Source organism: Heterodontus francisci, chromosome 7, assembly GCF_036365525.1.
Source record: "Heterodontus francisci isolate sHetFra1 chromosome 7, sHetFra1.hap1, whole genome shotgun sequence".
Lineage (NCBI taxonomy): Eukaryota > Metazoa > Chordata > Chondrichthyes > Heterodontiformes > Heterodontidae > Heterodontus > Heterodontus francisci.
In genome coordinates, this window is record NC_090377.1 from 41,804,902 (window position 1) to 41,830,575 (window position 25,674).

At 42.6% G+C, this 25,674-nt stretch overlaps 1 protein-coding gene across 6 annotated transcripts in view; it reads right to left on the reverse strand.

The window, feature by feature from the left end:
• The window catches only part of thsd7ba (thrombospondin, type I, domain containing 7Ba), a 953,049-nt gene extending 928,986 nt beyond the window's left edge, over positions 1–24,063 (reverse strand). For 4 of the 6 annotated variants that reach the window (XM_068035036.1, XM_068035034.1, XM_068035033.1 and 1 more), the window contains exon 1: positions 20,056–20,289. The gene's annotated coding sequence lies outside the window, so the exon portion shown is untranslated. Of the gene's footprint in view, positions 1–19,516; positions 19,590–20,055; positions 20,290–23,981 lie in introns of those variants that run through there. The other 2 variants (XM_068035032.1, XM_068035031.1) reach the window with 2 other exon arrangements.
• Positions 24,064–25,674: the final 1,611 nt, after the last annotated feature.

Here is a 25,674-nt window from a genome sequence, read left to right on the forward strand (position 1 = left end):
GTGAAACATACATTAGCAATAGAGAGGCATCAGTTAATTGTTCTCTCCAAAGAGAGAACAAGTGCAATTCTCCAAATATTCTAAAATATAAATTATGCCCAAATTTTCAGATATGGTGGGGTACAAGGACATGGAAAAGTAGTATTTATTATTGCAAAGCTTGAATTTGGAAACTGCATTAAAAATGTTCTTAAAAAAAAACCACAAAAAAAATCAACGTAAGTTAATCTGTATATGTCTACACATTTGTTTTGTTGACAGAAAATGACAAAGATTTTGGGTTAACAATAAAAGAAATTGATTTTCTTTAAATACTAGCACAGCAACTCCTATTTACCATGCAATCTTATTAGCACTGTCAACTGAAGACAACTAACATGCCAATTACTAGGGGTCACGAGTTCAAAGAGAGAGGGGAAAAGTTTAGGGGGGATATGCGTGGAAAGTTCTTTACGCAGAGGGTGGTGGGTGCCTGAAACGCATTGCCAGCAGATGTGGTAGATGTGGGCACGATAGCATCTTTTAAAGATGCATCTAGACAGATACATGAATGGGCAGGAAGCAGAGAGATACAGACCCTTAGAAAATAGGCGACAGAGGATCTGGATCGGCGCAGGCTTGGAGGGCCGAAGGGCCTGTTCTTGTGCTGTAATTTTCTTTATGCTATTCCAAATATATTGCATGAAATGAACATTCTCCTAGTTTTAATCAGGGATTCTAGTATTTATGTGGCTGATCCATTTGAGCTTCTGGTCAATGGTGACCCCAGAATGTTGATGGAGAATTTGATGATAATGACAATGGATATCAAGGGGAGGTGGTTAGACACTCACTGGAGCTGTCACAGACATGTCAGTCATGAATTGATTGAGAAGAGATACGACTGCTCAAATTCAGCCTCTCGCAATTTTGAGAGAAGGCTCTGACAACTTGGGATTTTTAAAATAGTCCTTCTTTGCATGTGCACCTAGTTCAGGATTGTGCATGCACACCCAGTTGCACCCAGGCAAGTACCTAGACTCCGAGGAACCGACTGAAGAGGATGCCAGAAGTTGGGCCTGCCAAAGTATGTTGCTTTGCCAAGCCTATAGTGATTATGCACTCAGGTACTTTGTGCTACATGCTGACATATGTGTATCAATTATGGGGTGATATAGCCTGTGGTCCCAAAGTTGGTACTTGAACTGGAGAGAATGTATCTGTTGGCAGATTCTAGACACTTAGCCCTACCGCATGGAGCAGGTAACAGACCCTGAGGAGGAAGGACAGACTTGGGAGTCCTGGTTTCATTCACACAAAGCAGGATAAACCCAGGTACCAAAATGCCAGCTGCCTCTCCGAGGTCCAGGTATGGGGGTGGGGGGGGTGGAGAGAGAGAACGACCCCCGCCAGAGGTGGGTGGGGAAGGAGACTACTGAGCTTTCCAAGAGAGAGAGCTCCCTTAAATCCCCATAACGTGGGAGTGGAGAAGGGGAAGAGAGTGAGAGGGGGATAGAGGGACAGACCTCCATTTTTGGGAGCAGACCTGACATCTGGACATAGTTTCCCCAAGGGATCCTAAATCAGGCATTAGGCCCCTCATAAGTCTATGCTAGCCAAATGCCTGTCTTAGACAGCTACTCTGCACTCTGGAAAAATGGCCTGACTCAGTCATGTCAGACTTTTGTCAGACATCCATTGGGACACAGGTCCCTAAAATTAGGCTTCTTTAAACACAAACAAGGCAGCAATATAGTTTTTGTAAAGAGCTCTGATCTGTTATGAAATTAAGTCAACCACTAATGAGGTTTATAAACCAGTTGTCAATCTACATTGGTTTATGTTTGAAAAAAATTGTAACTTGTAATTTTTGTACCAAATCTCTTGATTAAGAGACTTTAAGAGTCTTGATTTATAAGTCGTTGGCATTGGCATTACTGTGGTCAATGTCTGGCACTTGTGTGGTGTGGATAATGCTTGACTTGTCAAGTCAGCAAGACTTATCAACAAGCCTCAATGTTGTCCAGGTTTTGCTGCATGCAGACATGGATTGCTTCATTATCTGAGGAATTGCGAATGGAACTGAACACTGTAATCTGCAAACATCCCCACTTCTGACCTTATGATGGAGGGAAGGTCATTGATGAAGCAGCTGATGATTGAGCTTAGGACACGACTCGGAGGAACACCTGCAGCAATGTCCTAGGGGTGAGACAATTGGCCTCCAACAATCACAACCATCTTCCTTTGTGTTAGGCATGACTCCAGCCAGTGGAGAGATCCCCCCACCCCCGATTCCCATTGACTTCAATTTTGCCAAGACTCCTTGGTGACACAGTCAAATGCTGCCTTGATGTCAAGGGCAATCGCTCTCACTTCACCACTGGCATTCAGCTCTTTTGTCCATGTTTGGACCAAGGCTATTGTGAGGTCTTGAGTCGAGTAGCCCTGGAGGAATCTAAACTAAGCATTGGTGAGCAGGTTATTGGTGAGCAAGAAACACTTGATAGTACTTTCAATAATACCTTCCATTACTTTGCTGATGATTGAGTGTAAGCAGATGACAGTAATCGGCCAGATTAGATTTGTTCTATTTTTTGTAACAGAACATATCAAAGCAATTTTTCATTTTGTGGGTAGATGTCTGTTTTAGCTATACTGGAACAGCTCAGCAGGAGGAGCAGCTGGTTCTGGAGCACAGGTTTTCAGCAGTACAGCTGGGATGTTGTTGGAGCCCAAAGTCTTTGCTGTATCCAGTGCTCAATGATTGCAAACACAGAATAAGCCACAGCAGCAATCCTTCCATTTCAAATTTATTCTTGGAATGTCCCAAGACACATTCTGCTTTATAATCACTGGGTATTTCTGTTGGTTTGGCAATGTTATGATTCCACACAGCTTGTTTGGTGGATATCTTAAAACTATACTGTTTGGTCAATGTTTACCTTGCAAACGTTTTGTTGTTCTGACCCTGTTAATTGTATGAAGGTTGATTCTTTAAACTTGAACAGTCTAACAGATAGTGAAATAAAAAGTCTGGCATGATTGTTATAAGGAGGAATGAACTTTTAAGAATCTGGAGACACTGAATTTATTCAAACTACAATACATAAGCACATCAATGTTAAAGTAACCCTTTTTAGGTCCGCATAGATTCAGAGAAAATACACGCCCAAGCCTTTCTTCCCATTTGACAACTGAATTTCCTTGAAGGAAAGAGAAAAAGGAGGATCTTGCTTTTACATGGTGCCTTTCAATGACCTCAGGATGCCCCAAGTCACTTTACAGCCAAGGAAGTATTTTTAAAGTGTAGTCACTAATAATGTAGGCAAGAGAACTAATCTGAATGTTCAGCCAGTATTGTGCTGTAGTTTTAAAATTACAATGAGTTTGTACTTTTATAAAAGTTATTTCCTAGAGTTATATTGCCATGATTCATCTCATTCTAATTTATCTGATTATTCAATTGCAGTCCTGGACTTTTGAATTAGGTGAACTTCTGTTTACTTTGGGTCAATTATTGATGAAATTCAGACAAATGTGGGCAAACAAATGTTCGAATTTGTACTGTGCAAGATAGTTAGCTAGCTGCTTTTGTTTCATGGCTTGACTAAAATAATCCTCATCCCTTTAATGGGAGGTACGTGGCAGGAAAAACATCAAGACTTTTCTCATGGTAACCAAGGTACTTGCTGTGTTAGAAAATCTTTGATCATGAATGCAAGTGAACTTTCCTGGCATGGGAGGTAGGAATTCCTGTTTTCACAAACAAAGATGGGAAAACCAGGTCCTTTGTCAACATTAATGAAATCAAGGAAACACGCGTTTTTCATATGCAGTTTGAGAGAAAATTGGATTCCATTAGCAATTGAATGAATCTTTAAAAATCTTCAAGCAGCACTTTAGCACAATATCTTTGAGAATTCGATAATCCAGCTGCAAAGTCAGTAACTTTGGAGAAAAGGGTTAAAGACCAGGCAAGAAAAAAGGACTGAGTGCAGGTAAATGTAAGCACATTTTTTGATGACACATCCCCAGCATGCAGAGAGGAAACAAACCAAGGCAAGCCATTACAGAATAGACATAATACTATGGAAGGACATTAGAAAGAAGATACCCAACATAAAAAAGAATGCAAAAGGTTCTTTGGGCTCCTTATCTCGAGAGACAATGGGTAAGCGCCTGGAGGTGGTCAGTGGTGTGTGGAGCAGCGCCTGGAGTGGCTATAAAGGCCAATTCTAGAGTGACTGGCTCTTCCACAGGTGCTGCAGAAAAATTTGTTTGTCGGGGCTGTTACAGTTGGCTCTCCCCTTGCGCCTGTCTTTTTTCCTGCCAACTACTAAGTCTCTTCGGCTCGCCACACTTTAGCCCTGCCTTTATGGCTGCCCACCAGCTCTGGCGAACGCTGGCAACTGACTCCCACGACTTGTGATCAATGTCACAGGACTTCATGTCGCGTTTGCAGACGTCTTTAAAGTGGAGACATGGTCGGCCAGTGGGTCAGATACCAGTGGCGAGCTCGCTGTACAGTGTCTTTGGGGATCCTGCCATCTTCCATGCGGCTCACATGGCCAAGCCATCTCAAGCGCCACTGACTCAGTAGTGTATAAGCTGGGGTGTTGGCCGCCTCGAGGACTTCTGTCCTGCCACCTGATGCCAAGTATTCTCTGGAGGCAGCGAAGATGGAATGAATTGAGACGTCGCTCTCGGCTGACATATGTTGTCCAGGCCTCGCTGCCATAGAGCAAGGTACTGAGGACACAGGCTTGATACACACAGACTTGTGTTCAGTGTCAGTGCGCCATTTTCCCCACACTCTCTTGGCCAGTCTGGACATAGCAGTGGAAGCCTTTCCCATGCGCTTGTTGATTTATGCATCTAGAGACAGGTTACTGGCGCTAGTTGAGCCTAGGTAGGTGAACTCTTGAACCACTTCCAGAGCGTGGTCGCCAATATTGATGGATGGAGCATTTCTGACGTCCTGTCCCATGATGTTTGTTTTCTTGAGGCTGATGGTTAGGCCAAATTTGTTGCAGGCAGCCGCAAACCTGTTGATGAGACTCTGCAGACACTCTTCCATGTGAGATGTTAAAGCAGCATAGTCAGCAAAGAGGGGTTCCCTGATGAGGACTTTCCATACTTTGGACTTCGCTCTTAGGAGGGGCAAGTTTGAACAACCTGCCCCATGATCTTGTGCAGAGGAAAATTCCTTCTTGATTAGTTTAGATTAGGAGATACAGCACTGAAACAGGCCCTTCGGCCCACCGAGTCTGTGCCGAACATCAAACACCCATTTATACTAATCCTACACTAATCCCATATTCCTACCAAATATCCCCACCTGTCCCTATATTTCCCTACCAACTACCTACACTAGTGACAATTTATAATGGCCAATTTACCTATTAACCTGCAAGTCTTTTGGCTTGTGGGAGGAAACCGGAGCACCCGGAGAAAACCCATGCAAACACAGGGAGAACTTGCAAACTCCACACAGGCAGTACCCAGAATCGAACCCGGGTCCCTGGAGCTGTGAGGCTGTGGTGCTAACCACTGCGCCGCCCTTCTGAAGAACTGAACGCATGAGAGCAGCAGGGAGAAGAAAATCCCAAAAAGTGTGGGTGTGAGAACACAGCCTTGTTTCACGCCACTCAGGATAGGAAAGGGGTCTGATGAGGTGCCGCTATGTTGAATTGTGCATTTCATATGGTCATGGAATGAGGTGATGATAACTAGTAGCTTTGGTGGACAACCAATTTTATCTAGTAGTCTGAAGAGACCACTTCTGCTGACAGGGTCAAAGGCTTTGGTGAGATGAAAGCAACGTAGAGGGGCATCTGTTGTTCGCAGCATTTCTCCTGTATCTGATGAAGGGAGAACAGCATGTCAATGGTCGATCTCTCTGCACAAAAGTCACACTGTGCCTCAGGGTAGACGCGCTCGGCCAGCTTCTGGATTCTGTTTAAAGCAGCTCGAGCAAAGACTTTCCCCACTATGCTGAGCAGGGAGATTCCATGGTAGTTGTTGCAATCACCACAGTCACCTTTGTTTTTATAGAGGGTGATGATATTGGCATCGCGCATATCCTGAGGTACTGCTCCCTCGTCCCAGCACAGACAAAGCAGTTCATGTAGTGCTGAGAGTACAGCAGGCTTGGCACTGTTGATTATTTCAGGGGTAATGCTGTCCTTCCCAGGGGCTTTTCCGCTGGCTAGAGAATCAATGGCATCACGGAGTTCCGATTTTGTTGGCTGTACGTCCAGCTCATCCATGACTGGGAGAGGCTGGGCTGCATGGAGGGCAGTCTCAGTGACAACATTCTCCCCGTAGTGCTCAACCCAGCGGTCCATTTGCTTGCGTTGGTCAGTGATTATGTCCCCTGATTTAGATTTGAGGGGGGCAATCTTCTTGATGGTTGGCCCAAGAGCTCTCTTCATGCCATCATACATTCCTCTGATGTTTCCAGTGTCGGAGGCCTGCTGAATATGACTGTATAGGTGTTGCCAGTAGTCATTTGCACAGCGCCTGGCTGTTCTTTGTGCAGTGCTTCCGGCTGCTTTAAGTGCTACGGATGTTAACTCGCTGGGGGCTTTCTTGTAGTTCAACAGTGCAATGCACTTAGCGGCTATGACAGGTTCCAGCTCTTCAATGAGAAAAAAGGTAAGGCAGGACTATTACTGCCAAAGAGCAACACAGGACGTTTGTGCAGATGAGGAAAAGTAGTAATTACAAGAGAATTATGGAAAACTGCAAAATATTAGCAAGAATAGAACAAGTAAGGTATTAGAAATAAAAAAGCAATATTATGCAAATTGCATCATACATGTCATAATGGGAAAGATGGGTTGAATTTTCCCATTCCTGCAGAGGCGGGTTAGGAGACGGACTGGGAGCAAAATAAAAAAAAAATAAAAAAAAAAAAAAAAAAAAAAATCGGCAAAGAGCACATTGGGTTGGCTACCCAATGCGTTCCTGCCTCTGAGCAATCTTGCCAGAGGTGGGGACAGCGCAGCAGAGGCGACCCACCCAAGAGCAGCAGGTTGCCAATTTGGCCCAGTAGCGGGAGAGATATGATGCTACCAGGATCTTCGATGACAGTCAGACCCCCTGCTAAAGCCTGAGCCCTGTAATTAGCTGGCCGGCCGTGGCTGGGGGGTTGGTGACCAATCGATGCCTCCTCTCCATTACCCCAGCACAGACCCACTGTGATGGGGATGGCCACAGGCCATCCTGTGGAGGCACTTTCCCTCTACAGTGCAGCCTTCAGGTGTCAGGCCATCAAGGGTTTTAAACATTTTACAATTCTGCAGAGAGTGCCTCCATTTTGAGGCACCCTCACTGTCTCAGGCTTGTCTCAGCAGCACCCACCTCTCCCAGTGGGGCTGCCGGCTGGACATGGTTGTGCGCCTTCCTATTGGACCTCCCCTTCACTGGTCGGTCCACAATCCTGAATTTGACAGGGCTCCCGCAGACCACGTCTGGGAAGATAGTGAACAATGTTCCATCGCAGCTACTTTCTGGTTCCCAACCTGGAATTGAGGCTGATGTCAGGATCACGACCCAACAGAGAAAATCCAGCCCAATGTCTCGCATGAAGGAATTTCCATCATGCCAGTCACTGTCAATCCCACCTGCTCTTATGTCTAAAGGCAAGACTGACATGAGTTGTAGGACTTTCAGACCTTAAGGAACTTGGTTCATGTAAGGAATCAATTCTTTATATTTTATATTATGGTCGGTTCTACTCATAGTTCTCCTATTTATTGCTTATGAGCCAGAAGATTTGTCTTTTTCTACCAATAGAGGCATTTATGCCATGTAGAAAACAACAGTTACTGGCTGAATGGATAAGTCCAACTGAATTTTTTTATTAAAATATATTCAGACTTCTATTGTGCTTTACGGAATCAATTTCATGGCTCGGTTCATTATTCTTTGAAAACTATAAATTATGATTTTATATTTTTAATTTTAATCCCTTGCCACTTTTAAAACTGAGAATTACTGCAAGATGATATAAAAAACTCAATCTGAGCAGATATCAGAGCTGCAAAATTCCACATGGATTGGCTCCAGATGCACCAGATTTGCTCCAATGACTCTAGAGTTGTACCTGTCAATGCCCTGAAGAGCTGAATCTGCTAAAATTTGCTGGATCAGCTCATTTAAATATTAATTGCCACTTCTCTAGCTCACATGCTGTGTAAAACAGGAATACTATACTGGGGTGTTTGGAAATAAGTGCAGTCCTTAAAAAGTCGAGTTTGGCTGAAAATTGCAACAGCGTATTGGGGAAAACAGCAGGTAAATCAGAAACGATTTGACACAGACTGGCTGCTGCCCTGGTTGGCTCACAAGTGGTTGTGTCTCACTAAGAATATCATCCACTGGAAGATCTGGCAATGGCCAGCCAGAAAAGGACAAGGGAACGGTAGAAAAGAGCAGATGAAGAGCTCACAATTTCATGAAAAACAATCTGTAAACCTTCTAAGGAGCTTGAGGCAAGGTGGGGGGTGGGGTGGTCAAGAGAGAGAAAAGAGAGAGAGAAAAAGAAAGAAAGATTGCTGGGCCTTCATGGGAGAAATCCACACAAAAGTTTGGATTTTGTTCAGGCAATGGGGGTCTCGACCTCCGTCAAAAGTGCGGCTTGAATCTCACGTCGCTCCTTCTGTGGGAGGCCCACTGAATCAAGTGCCAATTAAGCACCTAACTCGACAGCGGCGGGCCCTCCAGGGGGATCAAGGACACTGGTGATAGAAATCCCACCCTGAGAGCTGCCAGCCAGAGGTCGGCAGCTCTTTAACTCATCAGTGCAACCGCAGAGGTGGAGCACTCAATTAAGGTCCAGGAACAGCGCTGGACCCAGGCCACAGATAAGTCAGGGTGGGAGGCGGCAGGGTGCATGTTATGGGGGAGGGATGTCGGAAGCAAGGGCAGGGGGGGTGGCTGTCAGTGGGATCCAGATGCTGGGTCCCTCGTTTAGGCAGTACCGCATCCCCACCATGGTTTTTCTTGCCGTGCTCCCTGTGCGGCAACAGGCCCACCCGCTGCTGGGATAATTGCGGCGGTGTGATGAGGCACTTAATTGGTATTATTGCCCACTTAAGGGTCTCAATTGGTGGTGGGGCAGGAAGGCCATTCACAGGCCTTCCCGCCCCAGACTGAATTTTGACAGAGGCAGGAAGGTGGCGGGGTTCCCCCCCTCCACACCCCAAGTCACCATCGCACCCAATTACATGCTCTCCCTGCCTCCAAACCCACCACAGTGGAAGAGCAGAAAATTTCCCCAAAATGTTTTGTGATTTATAAAAGGCAATGGTACCAGAAGCAAGGCTAATGCAGAAAAAAATTCAATGATTGGACCAGGGCAGGGAAAGTAAACTTCCAACTACTTTCTGCTCCTTCCTTGGGCACCAGCACACTTTTCACCCTCTAAAATTCAGGCACTGCACTCTAGATAAGGGGAGCAATAGCTTTGGACTGCACGTGAACAGTCATCGTAACATCAATATGAACTAGCACATAGCCACAAGCTTCTGTTGCGTTGTTGGGTTTGTATTTGTAGCATTGTAGGGCATTCTAGAGAAAGTCTTAGACTCCAGTAAAGGTTAACAAAATTATTTACAGATACTGTATACATTCTCTGCAAACCACCTAAGCTAGGATCCTTCGTGCTGCTATACCTTCATGCCGCTCATGACGGTTACATCATAACTCAGTGGGACAGGTCTCATTGGCTTCAGTTATAATCATTTACAACCTTATACTACATCTCCCCCAGATTTTTTTTTTTTTATTATTTTATTATTTAGAGATACAGCACTGAAACAGGCCCTTTGGCCCACCGAGTCTGTGCCAACCAACAACCACCCATTTATACTAACCCTATAGAAATCCCATATTCCTTACCACCTACCTACACTAGAGGCAATTTATAATGGCCAATTTACCCATCACCTGCAAGTCTTTGGCTGTGGGAGGAAACCGGAGCACCTGGCGAAAACCCAGTCACAGGGAGAACTTGCAAACTCCACAGGCAGTACCCAGAATTGAACCCGGGTCCCTGGAGCTGTGAGGCTGCGGTGCTAACCACTGCGCCGCCCCCTTCTTGATTCTGGAAACTCAGGCATTCCCAATTTTGGATCTACATTGCTTCCATTTGTTTGCTAGGGTGTTCCCCTTTAGTTTAAAAATTTTCAGGCTTGGCTTTAGACTCTGTTCGGGGCTTTCCTGCACTCCCCGACCTTTCCCATACTTTTTATCTTCAACAAGGCTGAGCAATGACTGCCGACTGTACTCACCTCCCTCGTCGCCAATTCGACCAAGATCGCGTTCTACACCCAATTTCTTTTTCCCCAGTGCTCTGTTTAAATAAATGGCCAGTTTCAGTGTCTCACTGATCCTGGATCATCACACGACATGAAGACTCGGACCCAGCCACTGATGTGCTGGAAGTACCGATGCAGGGCCCCACGCTTCTGTGCTGTGGTCAGAGAGGCTGCAGAGCTCTTCATAGCCTTTTCTGCTGGTAAGAAGGGGAAGTAGTCTTCTTACTGTACCAGGCCAGTATTTATCTTTAAATTTCTCTGTTGTTCCCCTGGTGTTTCTTCCAAAGATAAGGAGATCTTCAAATTCTCCTGGTCGCTTTCACCATTGCCACCACGTTGATTGTTGGGTTTGTATTAGTAGCATTGTGGGGCATTCTGGAGAAATTCTTCAACTTCAGTGAAGGTAAACTAACAATTCTTTATTTACTGTTACTATATACACTCGCAGCAAGCCACCTCAGCTATCATCCTTCATGCTGCTATACCTTCAAGCCTATCTCATGTGACTGTTACATCACCACTCGTACAGTGGGAGGGGTTTCAGTGTTTGCTATTAACCCTTTACATCCTTATACTACAGCTTCCACAACCTTTGCTGTCTCCTTAATCCATGGGGATTTTGCTAACCCATTCTTAGCCTGTACCTTCTTTTCCTTTAAAACCATTACACACTCACCCTTGTCATTCCCCAGTACAGCCCTCATCCCTGCTCCCTTAAGTCAAAGGGGCGCAGACTTAAACATTTATGGCAGACAACTGGTTTTACCATTCATCGCCAGATCCGGCACAATCATATCCTGCTCTCCTCTGTCAAAACCAGTCACTAATGCAGGATCATTCTGGAATGCAAAGATAACCCCAACTTCTTCAGTGCAAATTGTTTTCTTAAACCCTTCTCTCTGCCTCTTCCACCCTCACCTCTAACAAGTAGGGGGGAGATCATGGACCTCTTTTCTCATCAAGATTGAGACCTGAGACTATCTGTTCAACTGCCTCTGCCACTTCCTTCCCTTCTCCTATAACCCACTAAACTGAACATCCCCCCCCCCCCAAGATTCCCCTTGGCCCCAACCTTGAACTCATGTTTCTCTAGTTTCTCTAACTGGCTTCATGCCCTATGAGCTCATCTTGTCCATGAGACCCACTTCTGCTCCCTCAACCCTATTCACACCAAACTGCTCGACAGACAACTTTTTCTGTTTCCCACTGGGCAGGTTAGGTGCAAGTTACCATTGTTTCAGTGTTAAAACAATAAAAGGAGAGTGAGGGGAAAACCATAAAAGTGGTTAATAGATTGGAAGCAGACAAGCACAATATTGCAATTATTCATTCAGAGTATTTACATCCTCCAAGTATTCACTAGGGAATATATAAGGGAAGGCAATATGCCTTTCTAAACCAAGATAACCTAGATAAAGTTAATGACTTTCTTATATGTGCACAAAGGAAAATGATTGCGGTTGTTGGAGGCTGATCTCAGCCCCAGGAAATCACTGCAGGAGTTCCTCAAGGTAGTGTCCTAGGCCCAACCATCTTCAGTTGCTTTATCAATGACCTTCCCTCCGTCATAAGGCAGAGGTGGGGATGTTCACTGATGATTGCACAATATTCAGTACCATTCACAACTCCTCAGTTACTGAAGCAGTCCCTGTCCATATGCAGTGAGACCTGGACAACATTCAGGCTTGGTCTGATAAGTGGCAAGTTATATTCACGCCACACAAGTGCCAGGCAATGACGATCTCCAAATAAAAAATAAAAAAATTTACCCATCTCCCCTTGACATTACCATCGCTGAATTCCCCACCAACATCTTGGAGGTACCATTGACCAGAAACTGAACTACAGCAGCTACATAAAAACTGTGGCTACAAGAGAAGGCCAGAGACTGGGAATTCTTTGGCGAGTAGCCCACCTCCTGATTCCCCAAAGCCTGTCCATCATCTCCAAGATATAAGTCAGGAGTGTAATGGAATACTCTCCACTTGCCTTGATGGGTGCAGCTCCAATACTATTCAGGAAACTAAACTTCATTCAGGACAAAGCAGCCCACTTGATCGGCAGCCCATCCACTACCTTCAACATTCACTTCCTCCACCACTGGCACATGGTGGCAGTGTTTACCATAGACAAGATGCACTACAACAGCTCACCAAGGCTCCTTCGACAGCATCTTTCAACCCCACATCCTCTTCCATCCAGAAGGACAAGTGCAGCAGACGCATCGGAACAGCATCACCAGCAAGTTCCCCTCCAAGCCACATGCCATCCTGACTTGGAAATATATCGGCATTCCTTCATTATCGCTGGATCAAAATCCTGGAGCTCCCTCCCTAACAGCACTGAGTGAGTACCTGCAATAGATGGACTGCAGCAGTTCAAGAAGGCAGCTCACTACCACCTTCTCAAGGGCAATTAGGTATGGGCAAGAAATGCTGGCCTAGCCAGCAACGCCCTCATCCCATGAAAGAATTTTTTTTTTTTTAAAAAGTGATTAAAGTTCTAGGCAGGCTAAAAAGGGCTCAAAACCAATATACTTCCAGGCATAGATAACACTTATTCATAAATGCTAAGAGAAACTTGAAAGGAGATTCACAAGGTATTAATAATCATTGAGAGTCAGCAGGAGATGCAAGGAGATTGAAAATGAGCATCACAATGGCCTGTTTCCAAAAAACAGCAGCAAAATAGGTGCACATAATTACAGACAATACAGACACATTAGTCTCACTTTAATCCTGTGTTTAAAAAAATGGATTCAGTTATTAGAAGCAAATTTGAGCATTATCTGTACAACAACAATGTACTAAATAGCAATCATTAGGAATACAGAAGGAAAAGGTCCTGCCTGGTCAATCACCTTAACCTCTGAGAAGATTACATTCCAAGTCCACTGTGAAACACTCTGGTGTAATTATTCTTCCAAAGGATATCTGACAAACTTCATGAAAGCTTTGAGGATAGGGGGAAATTTTGGAGATGACTAAGAAATTGGCTGAAGGATAGGAAACAGGTATTCAATTTCAGAATTATGGCAGGGTGATAGAAAATACTAAGCAGAGTGCCCCATGAATTAGTGTTAGGACCACTACAGTTTCCAATTTACATCAACAACATGGATTCAAAAACTCATCACAAATTGGAGAAATTTACAGAAAACACCAAAATGAAGAGGAGTGGAATCAGCTAATAAATTACAGAATACTTTGGGCAAAATATGTTTTGGGATGAAATATTAGCAGGTTTAAGTTAATGCAGACAAGTACAAGGCATTATGTGCAAGGAAAAAAAAAAAATAGGTGGCATGTGTACTCCGTGAACCATGTTGAAATAACTACAGCTAAAGTTGAACAAGACCTAGGTATTTTAGACGGCTTGATACTAAACATGTGAACCCAATGCAGAGAAGAAATCAACAAAGCTACTAGAACATTGAATTGCATAGAACAGTAGAATAAGCATAAGCAAACTGTATAATGCTCTAGTCAGACCACATCTTAAGTGTATCCCATTATTGTCATTGAAATGCACCGGAAACAGTACAGAAGTAATAAATTGATCACTGGTAACAGGGATCTTCTACAAGTGTATAAAATAGTTAATGGCATGAAAAAAAAGTCAATGCCAAACATTACTTTAGATTAAAATGTGTAAGGAGGACAAAAGGAACAAGGGCGAATTTAGCAGCGATAACAGGAAGTTCTTTACAGAAAAGAACGATTAGTGTATGGACTGGATTTTCAGATAGAGCAATTGAGGCAAAAACACAACAATCATTTGAAAACCTACAACAAACTGCAATGAAGGAACTTTAGGGTATTTCTGGGTGTGAACCAATGGGCTGAATGACTTCCATCATCCATGCTTTTCTTGTGATCTAGTAATAACACTGCTATATTCCTTTTAATCCAGCAATCATAAATAATGTGAAATAACTTGCTCGATTTAATTTGGCTCTTGGTTTGTACAGTACTGGCATGTAGGAAACAAAAACTTTGGATAAGACATACAGACTGTACATTTGATTACAGCAGGAGTGGGTGCAAGAATTCAGAACAGAAGAATGGCAAGTAGCTAATGTATATCACCAACATCATTTACATGGAAAAGTATGTTTATATTCCTAGATGAAGGAGGTACTTATCCTCCCAATGATAGAAAGATATCAATTTGTCTCTATTTGGTTGATTTTTTTTTAAATACAGGAATGAATCTGGACTGAGTAACTATAGGGGACAAAATCATCTGTTAACTAAATAATACATCCAAACGTTCCTCGATATGCTGTTTACACCTTGGATATAAACAGAAGTAATTCAGAAAGTTCAATTACAGAATAAATCAAAATACCAGAAAAAATAATTAGGTTGACTAAAGGGACACAGTTGTGACAGAAATCACACCTGCCAAGTGGAAACATTAATTTTGTTATATGGGTCACTGCTTGAAACTTTACTGGAGATTGCAAAGAAAAATCAGAACTGAGCGGCTGAAAACATGGTTGCATATTTGTATTCTGAGACACATGAGTGGATAGACAATGGGGGTGCTCCTTGATTCAAATAGGATTGGCATGGACCAATCCAACCACCCTCCAAGAAGTGGTTGTTTCAGACAAAGCTGGCCACATGCCTGACATGCTGCCCAGACTGGGGCTTTTTTGGAATTGTGCCTCAAAAAGGAACAGACTGCAATTTGAAAACCAAGGAGAAGATCCCTCTCTCTCTGTCTCTCTCTCCAGCAAAGTCCCAGGGAACCCGCATTGGCAGGGTACACTGCAAGACTACAGACAAAGCATATCTTCGGCTTTCTGGTACCAGAGAAGCAAGTCTGAAATTGTGCACTGAACCCCAATGAGAACTCCAGAACTTAACTTCAATCAAGGACATTAAATCAAAAGACAGTAACTGTATTCCATTGTCAACTCTACTTCAACCTACCCTCCAACTCTTTCTTTCCCTCTATATCTATTTGTGTGTGTGTCGTATGCATGTGAGCAGGGTTACATCATGTACTTTAGTAATTTTAACTGGGTTAGTGATAAGACTAATAAACTTGCATCTTTCTTGTTCAAACCTAAGAAAACCTGTCTGATTGGGTTAAGGTACCAGAATCCCTGAAGGTTATCTGGAGTTATTCTCCCTTTGGATACAAAATCCTTACTCAAGTGGGGCAAGCAAGCCCATAGTCATCCTCAGGGATACAGGGGCCACTAGATCCCTTTTGCTGGGAAAAGGGATGACCTTTCCCCCCAGCAAGTGCAGTAAATACCAGAATGGTGGTAAATGGTATTGGAGGGCAGTATACACCCATACCTTTACACCAGGTGCACCTGGAGTGCCACCTAGTTTCGGGACCTGTGACTGAGAATTGTCCTTAGTTTGCCTGTGGACGGGCTTGCCCTGCTCCTAGGTAATGATCTGGCAAGGGCAAAGGTGGTAGCTTCCCCAGTCATGAAAGAGACTGAAAGAGGGCAGAGAGACAGGGCAGTGGCAGAGGACAGTCCCCTGCAGTTTCCTTGAATGTGTAGTGAATCAGGCCATGATCAAACCAGCTGCCCCAGAGGAGACTGAATTAGCACTGCAGACAGATAACTAAAATGTCTATGTCTGAAACTTTCTTTGGAAAGTTAGAGGACCCAGGGAATGGAGTAAATGGATCTTCCCTAGCTGAGGCTCAGTGAGCCGACCCAGTATTGAGAAAGTTAGCACAGGCTGCCCAAACTAAACTTGAAGCAGAGGGAGTCCCTGATTGCTGCTATTTGAAGAATGAGGTGCTGATGAGGAAATGGAGTTCTCTTCACAGACCTAAGGTCAAAGAGTGGGCAGTGGTTCACCAGTATGTGGTGCCACAGAGGTACCAGAGAGAAAATACTCAATGGTCCATGAGTTGACAATGGCTGTATATTTCAGTATACGAGAAACCAAATCCCGCAAACGGCAGCAGTTTGACTCCACAAAGATGTTGTGGAGTACTGTAGAACTTGCTACACGTGCCAGTTTGAGAGAAAGCCCCAACGTGTAGTGAAATCTGCACCCCTAATTCCTGTACTGGCTTTTGGGAAACCCTCCAGCAGAAGGCTGGGGCATTGTCAGGGACCTATGCCGAGACAAAAGGAGACAGACAGGCACAGGTCTGGCAGACAGTAAGAGGAAGGGGACAAAAAGGACAAGTTAAAAGGAGGTCCAGAAGGATGCCCAAATGAAAACCCCTACTGGCCAGACAACTAACCCCAAAAGGTTTGAAAAATAAGACCCCACATCCTCCTATGTAAATGCAGACAACCGAAGCACCCTACCAGGGCTACTAACAGCATCTGCAGAAACCTTCAGGGATAAAGAAGGTCCTCAAGAGGACAGAGAAACAGTTAGGGTGATGCCTCACCTAGTCGAAGTGCTGCAGTGGACTTCAGTGGAATTTGGACAAATACTTGTATGCAGAAGTGTCCCAGAGGACAAAAGGGAAGATTAGCAAAGAACCTTCCCTCACAGTCAGGAGAAAAGGGAACCAACAATGCCCTGAAGTTAAAAGCACTTGCTTGAAGCAGTAGAGCACTGAAAGAGAGGTCAGAGCGGATCTGCCCACTGCAGACTTCCATGATCAGAGCTCACACTGAGGTAATGCAATCTAACAAACTCCCTGCAGACCCCAAAAACAACAAAGGCACCTTAGACAATTATGGAAAAATGCAAACATCAAACCTCCAAGAATCACATGTTTATTGGGATGCCCAATCCCAATTTATTGAAAGCTGATAAAGAAACTTTAAACCCTTTGGGCAACACATAACTATCTCAGACCCACCTCAAGGCAAAGGGTCAGTTCAAAGCAGCACTGCTACAAAGAAAAAAAAAAGACAGGCTGAAACAAATTTTAAGATTTATGAATGAGAGAAATATATGCATGCTTTCCTGTATTTTCTCTTCCTTCTAACTTATATTGAAATGCTGCTAATATTGCATTTCATTCAGCGAATGGTGGAGGTGTGACAGAGATCACAGCTGCCAAATGGAAACATTAATTTTGTCATACTACTTGAAACTTTACTGGACATTGCAAAGAACTTGTTTAAAACAAAACAGAACTGAGGGGCTGAAAATATGGTCGCACATTAGAGACATGAATGGAGAGACAATGGGGTGCTCCTTGATTCAATTAACAAGATTGGCCTGGACAATAGTGATGATCAAAAGACACCGACAGCTTTTGACCTTGTAAGAGACAAAACTCCACTCCCCACCGAGAATGTCTGAGGCTCTGAAATCCAATAACCCTCCCAGAAGTGGCTGTTTCAAACAGAGATGGTCACATGACCTAACATGCTGCCCAGACTGGGGCTTTTTGGAAGTGTGCCTCACAAAAAAAAAAAGAAGAACAGACTGCAATTTGAAAACCAAGATCCCTCTCTCTCTCTCTGCAGCAAAGTCCCAGGGAACCCACATTGGCAGCGAGCAGGGTTGCATTGCGTATTTTAGTAATTTTAACCAGGTTAGAGTGATAAGGCTAATAGGCTTAAACAAAAAAGATGAAAGTTTAAGAAAACCTGTCTGGTTCAGTTGCAAATACAATTACAGTGCAATGAGCAAGGGCTCACTGAGGTAAAGGCCTGTTCGGGTCTGCAAATAAAACCCGACCTGAGCCTAACAGAACCACATGCAACCCGAGCCCAAACCGGCCTGAGTCCTTTCATTTTTTTCCCCGCGGCCGACCCAACCCGACCCAACCACCGGAATAAAGTTGATTATGTTAAAGAGGTTGTGCTCTACCTTGGATGGAATCACTCACTGCAAACTAGTGCAGAGTGTTTCCTGCCTTGATATCCTGGCTGTCACTGTGTCTGACCCAGCCCTACCCGAACCAAAATGTTGGACCCGGAAGAGCGACCAGACCCGACCAGAACCTGACACATGTCGATCCCATCAGGTTCGGGTCAGGTATCCATGCTCTCCACTGTGGGGGTAAGCTAAAAATCATTGTGTTTTAAAAGATAAACCCTGTTACGGCCAAGCCAGGAAAGGGGCAAGAGGAAAGCCTGAAACCCCTTCCTCACCCAGTTGTAACAGTGCAAACATTTTTATGACATAATGAGCCTTTTGTTCATTGATGGTGGTGTAATTGCTAGTTGTTTAAAGGGGGGCTTTCTTTAGTCCATGATTTTTTTTTTCAAATATTCATTCTTGGGACATGACCATCACTGGCAAGGCTGATATTTGTTGCTAATCCCTGGTTGCTTGAGTAGGTGGCATAGTTTTGATACAGCTAACTAGACCACTTCAGAGGGCAGTTAAGAGTTAACCAGAAGTCCAATTGGGTAAGGATGACAGGTTTATTTCCCTAAACATTGGTGAACCAGTTGTGTTTTTTTTTTAAACAAACCGACAGCTTCAAAGCAACCTTTTATTGCTACCAGCTTTTTTTAATAAATTGAATAAAAATTCTTAAGCTGCCAGGGTAAGATTCAAACTCATAAGGGATAATTTTGATGTGCGATAGTGTAAAATAGGTTGTCAATTCTCTATCACCCATTTTATATCTCTTCTAAATTTTATCAAAAGGCATAAAACTCATTTTAGACAATCAAAGTTGAAATTACTCCCATATTCTCTGCATTATTAGTCCATGCCTAACTTAACTATGCTATTGTACCAAATGGAATCCTGCAATGAAGTGTTGAACACATTTATCCAAGTTTGGAATCAAACCATTTCCAATTTCCACTGAAAATTGTATATCTATGAAATTGTATATCCGTAAGCATTATCTCATATGTTGATAGTGCAACATCTATTAAATAAGTTAAGGATATAATATGGTTTTATTGTGGGTAGGTTTTCTAAATATGTTTGATTAAATTTGAACATGTGGCAAAATTGTCATGTAGACACAGGTAATGAGAATTTTATTTATATCTGATTGCAGATCATCTAAAATGGTGATGACAAGCAGCTGATCCAAATTGACCTGCCACAGACCAAGATAAACCACAATGTAATTAACTAGTTTCCTTGACAGGGTTAAAAGCCACAATTGGTAGAATGTATTCTCTCTAGATTACAAAAATGGAAGAGGTTGGGTACAGAAATCTTACTGGAGCTCAAGGAAAAATTAACATTTACTACTGCAATATTACATAAATCATACAGTACATCAGATATCAAGTAAGTGTACATATTTCATCTGGTCCATCAATTGATCCCTGTCATACTGACCTTCCCTGCTGTCATGGCCATTACAGTTCAATCAACAGTAGAATCCTACTGAGCATCTGTTGCACCAACTAGCAATAATTCAGTAATGACGGCCCACAGGAAGAATAAAGTGGAATCAGCCCATCATTTCCTCGCCCCAAAGGAACTGAAATCTCAAATTACAGATTAGACTATAACCTAAAGAAATTAGAAGTTCTTCTCAGACACACTAGACATTTAGCCATAACACCTCAAACAATAATTATCAGTCTGAAACTTATTTAAGCCAGCCATAATGCATTATACTGAAGAAAATACTGTTTAATGAGCCTCATCTTACACCACTTTGGCAATACTTATCCCAGTTTTAAGTGAATTGCATTATAATAAACCTTAAGTGTTATGACAGCAGAAGGACAGAAGATAGAGGAAGAAATCAATACTTTGTTACTTCAAAGTAATGAAAATGCTTGAGAGATACAATACCCTCTAGAGGTAGAAAAACAACAGTTTCTCTTTTTTTTTCCATGAAAAGATGCCAAGAACAATGCACTACTTACAGCAATATCCATTTCTGACCATCTTTAGTCTGCTGCTTTCCTTGAATGATAAACTAAGCATACTGCTGGTATACACAATCAGAAGTCAGCAAAAAAACATTTTAAATCTCATTAGTTCAAGCAAACGGAGAACAGAAACTGCAAACAAAGTGAGCAATTCAGCTTCATGTTGCTCTCAAATTGTGAGCTCTCCAATTGTGAGCACTCCCCCAGTAGGTTTGCATTTTATTAGCCTGGCCTCTAATTGGATGTCTGCATTTCGCTATTCTGTTCTGACCTGAATATCATTAAACATGTATTTACTCTGGCAACATGCTAGTATTGTGAATCTGGATAATCTGAATACTAAGCCAATAGCTCCCCTTCAGATTGTTTTTAGTTGCACTGTACTTCAAGCTTCAATCAATTTGAGATCTCATTCATATAAACTGAAATAGATCAGATAATATTGTACACCAACTAAAAAAAATTCAAGAGATCAGTTTGGACACATTTGGCTATAATTTCTCTTTCTGGAACTGCTGCCTCAGACACTATGCTGCTAATAGGTAACAGTGTGAAGACAGCACTGCTATTTGACCAGCTCCAACTGCATAATTCAATAGGCAGGAAATCAGCTGCAGTGCAGAGGAGTTTGTATGCATCTCCCGCTCCAAAGCATGATTGTAGGCAATAGTTTCCAATCTCATCACCTTTTCAATGTTTTAAGAAAATATCCATGAACAAAGAGGAAGGTCACATTACATTAGCACAGCAGAAACACCCTGTTTCCACCAAAGAAAGCAGAACATGTACTTGAACTTGCAACATTATAACATTTTGTATGGTACACTCAGACAAATTCTTAAGAAATATAGACTGCAGATTAAGGTCCCCCTGCACACTGTGTTCCATCAACATTGTGGTGAAAGTCTGTTGGGAAAGATTTGCTAATGTTAACTTCTTACAATATGTTCCATGGTAGTATTTTGTATCATATTCTCTAGCATAATTACTTTTAGCTAGATGGTTTTATAAAGTGATGTTAAAAATAAAAAAGTACCATTTTAATGTAGTCAAGGCTGAATACATTATATGATATACAAAGCGAAGAAAACAGAGTGCCTACGGAGTTAATAACTTGTATTACAATAGCTATGCTGCTGAGTGTTGGATGGCAGGGAGTTGGATTGATACATATGACATGGTAAAAGTTATTGTCCAGAGCTGGTGTCAAGCAGTGCCTGGGCAGCTGTTGAATCTTCCTGTATTAATGGATTACGAGAAAGAAATAATGGTGATTGTGGGAACTCCTGCATTTTGACAGCATGTTTCCAATGCTTCTATAAAGAGAAAATGTCTTTTTAATGTTGGTTTTCAAATGTTAGGTGGTGATTTTGGCAATAGGTCTCACTGTACATGGAGAAAGTTGAAAAATACAAAATGAAATGAATCAATAGAGAGCCCAGGTTTGTTTCACACATTCCATTTCAATATTCTGCTCTGTCTATGTAATTGGATTTTTTGCCACTTTATTGGGGTGAAATTGATCTTGGGCAGTGGCACAAAAATGAATGACAACCTGTTTTTTTACCTCGCCTGATTTCCTGCTGCATCGACTTCAATGGAGATCTCAGATCAATTTCACCCACAAGATTTTTTAGGGAGAAATCATATTGGCAGGGCGTTTTTTTGTCACAAATTAACATAGCAATGTATTTCCTAGCTTGAGGGGGTGTCATTGTAGTTCTCAATATTTTATATTTTTAAGTTGACAGGAAAAAAAAGAGTTTCACTGCCATTGAGTGCAACTATATAATACCCCCCACAGAAATATTAACAAGTTTTATAAATTTTGTACATCAACCTAATTTGAACACTATCTCCATGCCTGTACTTGGGAAGACAGGAGATATTAAGTATGAATGATGCCAACTTTTAATCTGATGCCTAAAAGTATATAATTGACATAAGGGGAATGGTCTTTTCTGTGGCTGCTATAATTGTCTGCTATTCACCCAGATTTTATATAACTTGCTGGCTCAGTTAGGACTGTGGTTTCCTCCCAGAGCCTTAGCTTCATGCAGTAAACACAAAGTAGAAACATATTAAACATCAACATGCATTACTGGTGTGTGCGCACAGTGGATTGTCATTATTATTAGAGTAATGCCAATGCAAGTTCAAAACTGGCCCATCGTTTTTTATTGGAAACTATATGTATAATACAGGAAGACTTGCTTTACTATATCAGAGACCCATTTCCTCCACACCCTACAAAATAAAATAAGTAATTCTTTGCATCATGAGTATGGATAATTATCAGGCTATGTTGTTGAAAGGTGTTAGGAAGCCTGACAATATAATACAAAATACATTTTTAATGCATTGGGTAAATACCTCTAAACAGCTAATTTTTGTAACTTATTTTACAAGCAGGCGACTCCTTCCCCTCAAAAAAAAAGCCTAATCCCTGGAATAATGGAGTCAACTACCAGAAGTCTCCATGATCTTTTCAGTTAGACTGACATGATAATTTACTCCAAGTTTTTGCTGAGATTTAAAGAGTTCCTGTCTGTCACAAACATGTTGTTATACAGCAAGGAATTTGTAGTAGAACAATCAAAATGAAATGAATGTTAATCATGTTCTCTCCTCCAGATGGACCTTACACACCGTCTTGAAATTATTTATAAGCAAAATACTAAACAGATCCTTTATCACATGCTGTAATACCGAATAGGTTTTGACCCAGAGATTAAGGAAATGCTGCTTTCTTGTGACACATGTTTTGTGTGTTTCCTTATGATAATTAATCAGAAATAACCCCTTTACAGGATTGACAGTGGTCCTCAAAGCATTCAGTGATCCAGCAGTAATACAATTGATGGAAGCTGATGAGCTAGAGATGCTGCCTAACTTAATACTTATGCACAAAAGTAAACAATTAAGGATTTCTTCATCAACAACACACATGACATAGTTTGTTAAAGGGAAAAATGCTCTTTCTTCTCTCGCACAGCATGGCTGCTTGGGAGTGCTTGTAAATGTACTCCCAAACCTTTGTTTCACACAGGCAGCTCATCAAATTCATCACTTTTTCAGTGGACATGTTGAAAAAGTCTTAATCAGAAAGACTTCTGTTGCCTCATAGTGGTAGTGCTTGCAGCATATACATGAAAACACTTGATAAAACACTGTGGGGGATGGGGCAGGGTTATTTCCAGCAAATCTGTAACAACTAGAGATGCAATAACTAATTCACCTGTATAATCCAATGTTTTATTAATTTACTTATAAAAAAGCAAATATTCAGTAAGCCACAAAAGGACTGTACATAAAAACTGCAATTGTCTTCCATCCAAAGATTTGTTTCTGCTTTCAACAAAGAACACTTAATAAATGCTGTTACACTACAAAAAAAATACAGGACTCCCTAAAGGTAGCTTTCCATTCAGCTACCTTAACAGTCCCACAGCACTCTCTTATTTTGATCAGACACAGACACATGTCTTCTACACAATAAAGAAATCACTAAAAGTGGATATAAATATTTTACGATCAACTGATCCATGAATTAAATTTCCTTTTCATCTGTGAGGATACTCTCCAATAACACAACCAGTTACGAACTCACATTTTGCAGCCCACACATAAATGAGAAGATGAAACAAAAAAAAAAGGAAGTCTTTGATTTTAAAGATTTGCAATCTAAAATGTTGCTCTATTTGCTTACAGCATGTTTAAATTAAAACACATAAGCCAACAAGGGACATACTATGAAAACAGTTTATTAGTTATGAAGCTCTAAAAGATGCATTTGAACTTAGAAAAACACTTTAATGCATATGATTCTTCAGAAAATAACTCCAGTGATGCATCATTATTGATATTGATTCTACAAAACAGAAATCATGCAAGTACAGAGAAGTAACAACATCACTTACCAGGATAAAAAGACCTGAATCATATTTGAACTGCTTACCAGCACTGTAAAACTGCATGTGTGATACTACCACCCATTTTATATACAATACTAGGACTGTGTTCTAGAGGTGGAATTGCACAGTCTAAGAACAGCTGCTACACAATGCAACCCCATTGGCTGAATTTGATGATCGGCACAAGCCCTGGGAATGAAGTCGTTCCTCAAACCTTAACTAATTACTTTCAATTGTGACACAAATGTACCAATCTGTCTCTTCATTTCTCAAAGGAGATGTAGTTTCTCTGCACCCTTCTGAGTGCTATTCTGCATTCTAAAATTAATGCTTCCTTACTCCGTTCCATACCAGGGTAGCTGTGCTTGTAGACACATGACTGAATAAAAGGAATGCTTTTGTAATCAAAAGCAGCAGCTACTGGACAGTACTATTAATTCTGGCAAAGTTTCACCCTACCTCACTCAGCCGTGTTATGTTTACACCAGTTAGCAAGAATAATTTAGTGCAATCAATTGCTTTGCATAGCTGCTAAATTAACTTATTGACTACAATTTGATCATTAATTCATTAAAATATATAATGCAGGCCATCGAGCCAAAACGTCACAGAGTCAATATGGCACAAAGGGAGGCCATTCGGCCCATCAAGTCCATGCCTGCTCTCTGATGAGCAATCCAATCAGTCCCATTCCCCTGCCATGGCCTGAATTTTACGCCACACCAACGAGCCGGATGGTGGTGCGGGGGGGAGGGGGTGGTGGCGTCAAATAGAGCGGGAGGCTCCGGGACGCTTTCCCAACCCACTCCCACCTCCGCCCTCTTTTACGTAGAGCCGGGGAGGGGGGGCAAAAATGGGCTACCTGTCCCAGGCCAATTAACGGCCACTTCAGGGCCGTCGCCTGCCTCCACGTGGATTTTATGTGTGGCAAGCAGGCGTCCTGAAGCCGGGAAAAACTGCATGGGAAAAGCAGGCAGCTTCTCAGTGCCCCGGGGGTGGGCCCTGATAATCGTGTACAGGGTGCCCAATGGAGGGGCGTCCCGGCTTCTCCAACCACCTGCAGGACCCAACACTCTCACCTTCCCCCCAAATGACCACCCTTGCCTCACCGGTGCCCAACCGATTACCCCCAGCGAGGCAACCAAAACTCACCTTATATCCCGGCTCCATGTCTTCCTCTGCGGTCAGCTGGGCGGCAGTCCCAGCAGTGGCCACCGCTCCCAGTGGCGATACTGGGACTAAGAGCTGCCAGCCCGCTGATTGGCCAGTAGCTCAATAAGGCGGGACTTCCTCCCTCAAGCGGGTGGAAGTCCTGCCTCGGAGCAATTAAAGCCTGGGGACCCGTAAAATGTGGGACAGATCCCCAGGCAAGGCAGAAGTGGGTTTGCCACTGACTTTTACATCGGTGGCCAGCTCCCATCCGTCCAACATAAAATCCAGCCCTATATCCCCATAGCCCTGCAAGTTTATTTGCCTCAAGTGCCCATCCTATTTCCTTGTGAAATCGTTCATCATCTCCACTTCTACCACTCTCGTGGAGAGTGAGTTCTAGGTCATTACCAGTCGCTGCGTAAAAAAGCTCTTCCTCACATCCACCCCGTAGCTCTTGCCCAAAATCTTAAATCTGTGTTCACTAGTCCTTGTATAATCAGCTAATGAGAACAGTTTTCTTTTGTCTACCTTATATAAACGTGCCAGA